This window comes from Hirundo rustica, chromosome 1, assembly GCF_015227805.2.
Source record: "Hirundo rustica isolate bHirRus1 chromosome 1, bHirRus1.pri.v3, whole genome shotgun sequence".
Classification (NCBI taxonomy): Eukaryota; Metazoa; Chordata; class Aves; order Passeriformes; family Hirundinidae; genus Hirundo; species Hirundo rustica.
In genome coordinates this window covers 70,855,272-70,864,880 of record NC_053450.1, presented here as the reverse complement: position 1 = coordinate 70,864,880, position 9,609 = coordinate 70,855,272, and the positions used below count along the sequence as shown (strand labels likewise).

The 9,609-nt window shown below is 40.7% G+C and overlaps 1 protein-coding gene across 1 annotated transcript in view; it reads left to right on the top strand.

The window, feature by feature from the left end:
• Positions 1 to 1,691: 1,691 nt before the first annotated feature.
• IKZF1 (IKAROS family zinc finger 1) overlaps positions 1,692 to 9,609 on the top strand; it is a 64,202-nt gene continuing 56,284 nt past the window's right edge. Inside the window, exon 1 of the mRNA XM_058420538.1 lies at positions 1,692 to 1,698. The gene's annotated coding sequence lies outside the window, so the exon portion shown is untranslated. The remainder of the gene's footprint in view (positions 1,699 to 9,609) is intronic.

Here is a 9,609-nt window from a genome sequence, read left to right as displayed (position 1 = left end):
ATTGTCCAGTTTAAATCCATAAGAATATACACATGCATAAAGCTATACCTAAACTTTTGTCACATGAGAGCAAAGATAAAGCTAGGATGTGAGAAAGGAAGTATTTGTTATCCACATCTTGAGGATGAGGAACTGAAGCACAACAAAAAAATGAGATCCTCATCCTCCACAGAGTTAAATGTGCTTAATTCTTAAGCATGAGTAATTTCCATCAGGTTTGCCGTGCCCTCCGGACTGAAGAGTAAAGTCTGGATTTCAGCGACTGTCTCTGCCACCGATTTTAAGTAAGTTACTTAAGTTCTGCTCCGCCCGTTAAATTAAAGCGCACAAAAAGCGCGGGACGCGTTTTGCACGGGATGCGAAAGATTAGGTCGAAGTAAAGAAGGATAATCTGACCCCTTAGCTCCGGAGCGTTACAGATGGATGTCTGCAGCTGACGGCCGGTGACTCTCGGCCGTATCGCTGTGCCTGCTCGCTGCCTGCCGTGCGGGGACACCCGAGTCCCAGCACCGAACGAGCCCGGCCTCGGCAGCGTCTGTGGGGCGCCGCGGAGCCCGGCCCCTCTCCCGCGCTTCCAGCTGCGCGAGCTGACGGGGCGCCCCGGTAACAGGTACCTCTCGGCAGGTAAACGTCCCTCCGCCCCGGGGGCCGCCGCACTCCCGCCGCCGTCCCAAGCACCGGCGCCGATGGGGCGGGGGAGTGCGCGGGTGCGGAGCGGGCTGCGGCCGCGCGGGGCGGAGGGCGGGCGGGCGAGCGGGAGCGGCGGGGGAGGGACCGGGCGCGGAGCCACCGCCCGCGGGGCAGAGCCGGCACATGGAGCGGCGCCAGCCGCGCCGCCACAGCTGCCGCCCGCCCCGGCCCCGGCGTAGCAGGTACCGCGGGGCGGGGGGTCCCGGGCGGGCACCAGCCTCGGCCCCGGGGCGAGCGGGGGGTCAGCCCCGGGTGGCTGCGGTGCGCGGGTGAGGAGGGGCCGCACGGAGCTGGTGCTGCCGCGAAGTTGCCGGGCGCGTTAAGTGGGAGACTGCGGAGCCCGGTCATCCCATCCAATCCCATCCCTTTCTCCCCCTTCTCCCCGTACCGCACTTTTTTCCCCCCCTTTTTTCTTTTTTGTTTAATTGGAAAACATTGAGCCGAACATAAGCTCGGGTGTCATCCAGGCGTTTTAGAGTGCTTCCTTAAAATTTCAGAGATGAGTAGCCACGAGGAGCTGGCCGAGGAGTATTCATTGATTCAAATGCGGATTGGTCTGTGCTCTCCTCGAGTCAGCTACAGCACTTAGGTTCAGTCAAAGCCCGCGTTCCGAGTGCTTGCGCCTGTAGTTCGCGGAGCAGAGGCAGGTACGGAGGTCGTAAAAACTATTAGGAAATTGTAAAATTAGCAACCCCAGTGCGCTTGAGGGGAACGGCGTTAGAGAAGTTGCTGACTTCCGAATAGCTGTGGCACCAGAAGTTTTCCTCCTTTGCCATACAGCCTGTCACAGCTGGAGGGGTTTTTTTCACCCTGCTCCGCAAAGTTACCTTCTCTGTGAAGGGACGGTTTCGCTCTGTTGTCGTTGTTAAAGAAGATGCGTGTAGTTAGAAACTGTGTGTGTGAAGAAATGAGCTCCCACTGCAGCAGTCGGTTCTAAGGAAACTTTAAATTTTGTGCTTCAAGAAACCTGATTACTTCTTGGATTGCTTTTCTACCTTGGTTTAGAAGGTATGGTATCACTGCCAGACATTGTGCAAAGAATTCTGCTTCCAAAATTGTCAATAATACTGTGTCAGAAAATTTTGTAGTGTATGATTGCAAATTGTCTCAAAAAAGTGATGTTTTGTGGGATAGAAGAATTTTTAGACCTGTATCTATGGCCAGTGGCTTAAAGTGTGTAAATTGTAGAGGAATATAATGTTATTTCTCCTTATATTTTTTTTCTTTTTTCCTTTCACTGCATCTTAGTTCAAGAAGTGTTTTTGAGGACTTTGTGTGGAGGCAAAAAGTTAGGATTTAGATCTTCTTGACTACGCATTTTTCTTTCCGATATCTGGATGGTACCAAGGTTACATAGATATGCATTTACTGTCCAGATGTCCAAATCCTATCCAAATTAAATAAACCAAGTATATAGTCCCGATTATATTTTGTGCATTCACATCAGCAACCCATTTTCTAGAGTTTAATAGTTTAGTTTTAAAATTCGAAGCTGTAATGCATTGTAAGGTCCAAACCCTTTAAAAGACACACTTTGTTAGTTTCAGATGACTGCTCGCATCAGTTGTAACTCACGCGCGTTCTGCAGTACCATGGAGTATTGACTCACTAATGACTGTAACTACGTTAAATGTTATAAATTACCATTGAAAGATAAAGAAAAAGCATATTAATATGCTGGGTTTAGAAATAAGTACTAAAATTTCTTTCAAATACTTGGAAATACTTTATCTGAATCTGCTAAGCAGGGGCATGTTCTGAGTGGCTTGTGACACTGCACTCTCACCTTACTAGTGAATTGCATAGTTTAAGGTTTTTGAAGCCTTAGTGAAATAGAAAAATGAAGGATGCAATGCTTTTAGCTTCTGAATTTTCCAAACAAAATTTTTGCACTTAGGTAACTTTGTTTATTCTTTGTTCTCTTCTTTACTGAGGGAAAATGTAAGTCCAAAAAGTGAGAATGGATTTGTCCATGTTACCACGAAAATGTGCCGCTCATGGGTTAATACAACAGTAGATACAGTAGTTGATACTGTGTTTCTTTTCTAAAAGGTTTCATTGCTCCCATGCGTAGACTTCTAAGATTGTCATCCTCTGGTTTGATTTTAACTCGTGTTGGTCAAAAAGCTGAATAAAAAACACCATATATACTGCTTAGAGTGCCTTATGTCCCCACCCCCTCAATTCTTAGCAAAATTCTGCCAAGTTTTAGTTAGATGGCTTACTTCTTTATCAAAGCCTTTGAAACTGAAGCCTGGAGACATGAGAAAGTGCAGACCATGTGCAAGACCAAGAACTCTTAAAACTGTTCATGTCCTTATGATAGCTGTCTGTGGCAGAACTGCAGGGAGGAAGTGTCCGATATACTGCAGAGCTCTGCACTTTACGTAGTTCATGTTTCTATTATCCCAGACTTTCTTCCAACCTTAAAAGATATTTCTCACAAATCTTCGTATTGGTGGCTACCCATGTGCTTTTTTTTTTTTTTTTTCTTTTGAGCAAGGTAGGTGAAATTTAGATCACTATATACTTCAAATTTATAAAAAAAAAAAGTATAAATAGAAATTATATCCCTAATTATAAGGTAAATTTAAGATAAAGCCAAGGAGAAATCCTGTTTATCCACTGAGTGAGAAGACTGACCAGACTAATGTCAATGGAAGTTCAATGCTGGACATCCCCAGCATCCAGGACTCCAGACCTAATGCATTCATCCTTGCAAGAGTCGTCTACCTACTGGATATGGCTTCCAAGGGAAATGACAGGGACACAGAAGCATAGTATGAAATTGTACTGACTGTCCTAATTCAGTCAGGAACGACTGATGGACCCTAGTATTTGAAGAGGAATCACTAATGTCTCTGGGACAAAATAATGATGGGAAGACAGGGCAGAGGACTCTTTTCTCTTTGCCCTTCATCCTCCCCTTAACCAGAGAAGCTTAGGCACTGATCCTATGTGCATCCTTTATCCCAGGTGAGTATTTCTCAGGGTGGCTACTTAACTACAAGTGAGCAAAGTGCCTTGGTGTGTTTTTCGTAAGTCCCATACTCCTGGGCTGCATTAGAGAGACAAGATTATCATATACCTCAGACTTTCCACCCCAGGTCCCAGTTGCCAGTAGTCCGTCCAGGAATGATCAGGTTGCTTGTTCCATTATGTAAACATGAACAACATCTTTGTCATTTGTGTTGCATCCAGCATACCATTAAAAAATGCATCAGTCTCCATCTCAGCATTACTGTAGCAGTTTTCCTTTCCCTTGTGGACCTTAATACCAAAAACCTGGTCTGCTTGCCGCCTCCACTGCATAGCAATGCAGAAATGTAACTGGATAACCAATCCACAGAGTTTTACAACAATGCAAACCTTCTTTCTCATCATTAAAATTGGATAACTCCAAAATGAAGCCAAAAACATTTCCAGACATATTTTATTCGAGCTTAGGTACTTCTTATGCTAACACCACAATTTTCAAGAAAACAAGGAAATGGGTCTAGTCTGTATTTCAGCAAGAGAAAACAAGGGCAAAATGAGTTCTATGCTGTTCTGGCAGATCATTTTTGGCAATGTTCTCTCAAAAAGTCCAGAAGATATCGAAAGTCATGGATCACAGCCTAATTGTGTGGCTCTTTGTCAGAAAAAACTTCCATTGAAGGCTTGTGGGATTTTTTTTTTTTTCCTCCTGTTTTATGTGCAAGAAGAGCTGGATCCATAGTAATTTTTGTTTTTCAGTCAAGATTCACATGTGTACTTCATTACATTTTGACCAGTCATTACTTTCTACTATTATTAAAAGTAATAGAATTAGAACAAAAAAATCATAGTAAAATAGTAGACTTTAGTGTAGCAATAATGGAATCTTTGGAAAATGTTGTCATCCTTGTGAGGGTAAAGCAGGATGAGCGGCTGGCTCCCCTGGAATTCCCCTCCCAAGTGACAAACACCACTTTTCTAGCAAGTATAAAATTACTCAGAAAGAAAGAACACTGGGAATACATTACGCCAGTCGAGAAGTGGAAGATAAAGACTCTCATCAGTATTTTCTGGGACTATAATTCTTTGGGAAGCCTTTTAAAATGCTTGAAACTTAATACAAGCATCAAAAGAGGAAAGGCCGTTTCTTCACCCATAATTTTTCTGTAATCCAAAGATTGTTTTTGATCCCCCCCACCGAACACTGGACCAGAAAAGTGTTTAGAGATGATTGTGAATGCCATCTGAAGCAAGGCAGACATCCTCAGTTTTGTCAGCTTTATGGCATTGTTTTAACGAGGAGGCTACTTTAAATACCTTCCACTCATCCAAAGTAGCTGCCGGAGTTTTCTCTCTCCAATTGCTATCCAGCAAAGTAGACTGACTTCAGCTGGAAAACTCCCTTCTTCCAAGGTCAGCTGTAGCTTCTTGTCCCTACATCAATCTGTACATTAACCTAACTACAACTCAACAAAAGTTTTGTTTGCTCCCTAAATTTAAACAGAACTATGTGTACCCCTTAAGGTATATTGCAGTGCACCTTTATTAAAACCCTGACAACTTCTGCCTCACCCTTCTCCTCCAGAACACAGCTTCCTTCATGCTTTAAGGTGGTGAACAAGAAGAGATAACAGGGTTTTTTGCACTAAGCAGGTTACTATCAACACTCTAGTGGCTGCAAAAGTAGGTCCTAGTTCTGAAAAGATACATGCATGTTCTTAGCTTTGTTTGTACCATTGCAAATTCTTGGGGATAGGTCCATGCAGGTTTGGGAACTGCATGGCAGGCTCATGCTTCCTGTATAAATGCTTCCAAAGGCCGTTCAGACTGCAGGTTTGGATAAGCAGTCACACTGAAATCATCATGTTTTTTAAGCTATGGGAACTGTCCACTTCTCTTGCTTATTTCGCTTATTTCATGTGGAAGATTTACATTTCTTCTTCTGAACCCACTGCTCTAGCTTTCTCAGTGAAAGAGAAACTTGCTCTGTAAGAAAGATCAGATTCCCCGCTGAATTGCTTCATTTTTCTGCTTGTTTCAACTCACTGAGAACAGCAGAGCAATCGCAGTATAAAGCTAGAATTGACCATAGTGGATTGGACCCAAAATATTTGCAAAAGCTGTGTAAGTTAGCTAAAATGTATACTTCGGAGGAACTTGCTATTTTTCTTTAATTTTAGGAGCTATTTTTAGGTTTATTTAAGGGTTTAAAAAAAAAAAAAAATCACACCAATCTCTAATATGCTTTTTCAAGCTGGTATTGTCCTTTAATAAACCATAACAGCCTGAAGAGTTTGAAGGGAAATTAGGAAGCAGTTCTGTGATCATGAAGCAGAGTTACTGAAACCTTCTGTAATTTGGACAAATTGACTATTGATATATTGTAGAGTATACCTGGCAATAACAATTCTCAACATAAAGAGGTGCTCTTATGTTTTCTCTATTGCATATTTAGATACACTGTGGTGAGGACATCCTACGCTTTTTAAATCAGATAAATAGATATATACAAAAAGTACAGTTCTTCATCTGCTGTTTGCCTCCCTTTGAGTGAGAGCTCTGGAAGAATATCCAAGAGCTCAATTTGGCCTTTTGAGGATATGCTGTGTTCTTAGATTGAGTGCCTTAATTTACACCCCTCACCTTTTATAGTCAGTTTATTTATAAGATGGAAGTATGTGCGTTTTCTTCATCCTGGTGAATTTATTCCACTTTTCTGTTTGATTTTTGGTGAATAAAGGTGGCAGGGTTTAATGAGTTAATAAAACTTGCCCTTAATTAGGAAAATTGCCTTCATATTTTTCTCATATTGTGGAAACAATTTATAATTACTCTGGTTGCAGTTCAAAAACTTGAAGGAAGAGTCTTTTTGATATTTGCAATGATATCAAGTCCAGTAATTTGCACACAAAGTCAATAGAAGAATAGATTTTTTTATTATCTCCTTTAGCAGTGGATTGTTACATGAATATAGCTCAAGCACAGAAAATGCTGGGAAGAGCACATATGGAAAACACATACATGATACAAGATGCACTTTTTATCATTTGTCAGTGTTTTAAAAAAAGAATTCCCAAAGAATCGAGAATTATGTAGGATCTTTGAGACAACTTTTTTTACATCCTCACAATTGTTCCCTAACACAGAAATTAATTTTACATGTGCCAGACATTTAAATGTTTCACATCTGCACTGTTAGCAGAGTTCTTTTCTTAATCTTGTGTGTTGAATTACAGTGCTTCCTTCATTTTGCAGACAGGAGCTCTCCATTGAAATTTCACTGTGTGCTCATAATTGTATTGTCAATTCGTGTAGTTAACCAGCATTTACACTAGGCAGGAATAGAGAAATGACTGAATAAACTAAACATCTCCTTTGACTATGTAGAAAATGCTGAATACCGAATTAGTGCAGAGGGGAAAAAATTGATCCACTTAATTTTAACCTTTTGTCTCTTTTAATACAGTCCTTTAAAAGACCTGGAGGTATTTATTTTGGTTTTTTTGAACAGAAATGGACGGACATTGAAGTGCTCATTACGATTCTCAGTTTTCAGAAAGGACCACCCCTCCCCTTGGTAGTTATTATTTACATTGAGCTGTGTGATGAGGCGGAAATTAAAAATAGAATTAAAATGGTTCTAAAGTAGAGTCATTCACAGAGATTGTGAAGTGTAGCATATTAAATTACAATAATAAAGCTAATTATCAGCTGCTTGCTGAGATACTGAATGCTTTTAATTAAAATGAGTTTGTAGCAGTTTTCTTCAAGTATTTCAAGATTAGTTATACAATACAGATTACCTTTTTTCCACATTTAACAGTCTTCCTGTTGCATGTTTAACCATATTTAGCACATTTGTACATGAAGTTACAAGTCTGTTTATATATATATTAGCTCTTTGGTTTAAAATGAAGCTAAACATTAAATCCTTTTAGAAAAGTGTTTTTATTCACCTCTTGTCTTGGTTGTTATCCTATATTCCTTGACTTCCATGGATACAAGAGGCTTGGTTCCATTAGGTCGAGACCCTCTGGTGCAGTTAGAAATCCAGCTGTGCTGTCGTTCTGCAGGCAGATGCAACTCCCAGCTTAAACCCCAAAAGACTGATGACACATACATGATTATACCATTCCTAACCTGTTTTTAATGTGCAAATTCTCCTGTCAGATATGTTAAGGGCTATAGAAGTTTGCTGTATTTTTCAGGCTGCAACCTCCTTTTCCTTTGTGAATTTATTTATTAAACTTTTATTTATGTGTCTTAGGTGGTTGAATCTAGGACCCCATTTTAGGACCTTCATTCCAATTTAGGTTTTAAAGCGGATTGGGGTTTTACGGTTTTGGTTGTTAGTTTGGAGTTTTAGTTTGCTAAATGTGAAGCCTGTGTGATGGGGAGCCGAAGAGACATGTCAGAAACCACAAAGACGAGACATGCTCATGCACCAGAGCTCCATTAGAGCCAGCTGCTCCAGTGACCAGTGTGAATGGCCCCTTTCCTGCCATGGGGCTGCTTACAGAAGTGGGGGTTGCACAATCGGGCCTTTCCCCAAGGTGGCTGGAAATAAAGCTGGGGTTTGCCTCTTATGCTTGTTTTTCACAGTTAACACAGAGTTGCCACCACTGAGGAATGCATATACTCCTCACCTTTTATATTTGTAAAAACACCTGCAGAGCACCAGATCCCTTGTAGAAAGTTTCTTTCCCCTCCCCTCAAGACTTTGTGAGTGCATATTTTCTGCTTTGAGGTTTCATGGATGTGTACCTGCCCCTGCAGGACACACTTAAGACAGAAGTGTTCTTTCAGGCACTTTTCTGTCTGCTCAGCATGGCTACACCTAAGAATTGTCAGGAAACATGCAGCTGGATGTGGTGTACATTTGTGGAGTCCTTGCAGCACCAGAGGTAGAGCTCTGTAGATGGAAGGACAGCTCTGAATTTAGGTGTGCTGGTGTAAGACCAAAGTGACTCCACAAACATGTTTTATTGATGAAGCTTTGTATAAATGCTAAGCATTCATTTTCTTAACAAGGAAGTTTACTTTTGAATTTGCTGTGAGACAAAATAATAAACCAAGATTTGCCAATGATTAATTTTGCTGTATTCTTAAAGATTAGAAAATTCTGACGTTACAATGACTTCTTCCTATTTACACCCGGAATTCTAAAAGGTCCTAAATCTACTTCTGGTTGTAATTGACATTAGGTGTAAATGGAGCAGTACTTCCAGTGATTCATGGGCTGTATTTTGATATATTATTAAGACATAACATGAGTTATATTGTATAGGAAGTTGAAAGGAGGGAAATTCATGACATGTAAATTTTCTTCGGGACAAATGCTGACTAACTTCAATCCAAAATTTTTGTGTGATCATGGTCACTTAGATGCTTCCTTATTTAAAACAAAATTAATATAACCCTTCAGAAGGGCTGTGTTTTGATCATCAGGTTATTTAAAATTGCAATATTTGATTTTTTTCCCAAAGGATTGTAGTAACTTTATCACTGAGTCTGGTATTCATAGTCTGAAGAGGAAAGTGTACGGGTTAGAGTTCCTTATCTGACCAGTCTTGAAGAAATAATTTTATCTATTTTGAAAGGAATTTTATCTATTTTGTAGTTCTTGTAATAAGGGGCTAAACTTTGAAGCTATTTGTATTCCTAAATAGAATAATTATCTATTATCACCTAGGTGCTAATCCCTTTCCTGCTGTAAATGAGAGTGAGACTGGTTCAGCATTTGAGAGCAAGATTGTTTCAGTCAGGTGATCACCCAGCTTTTGATTTCTAACTTTGGGCTCCTAAATTAGCTGATAACCTAAAGAGATGTGACTGCATTGCAGACAATGAAGCCATACACAATTCTTATGCTGGTGACAAATTTGATTCATGGGTAAAACTTAAACAGTGAAAAATTACAAAGCATCTTTTTCGTGCCAAACA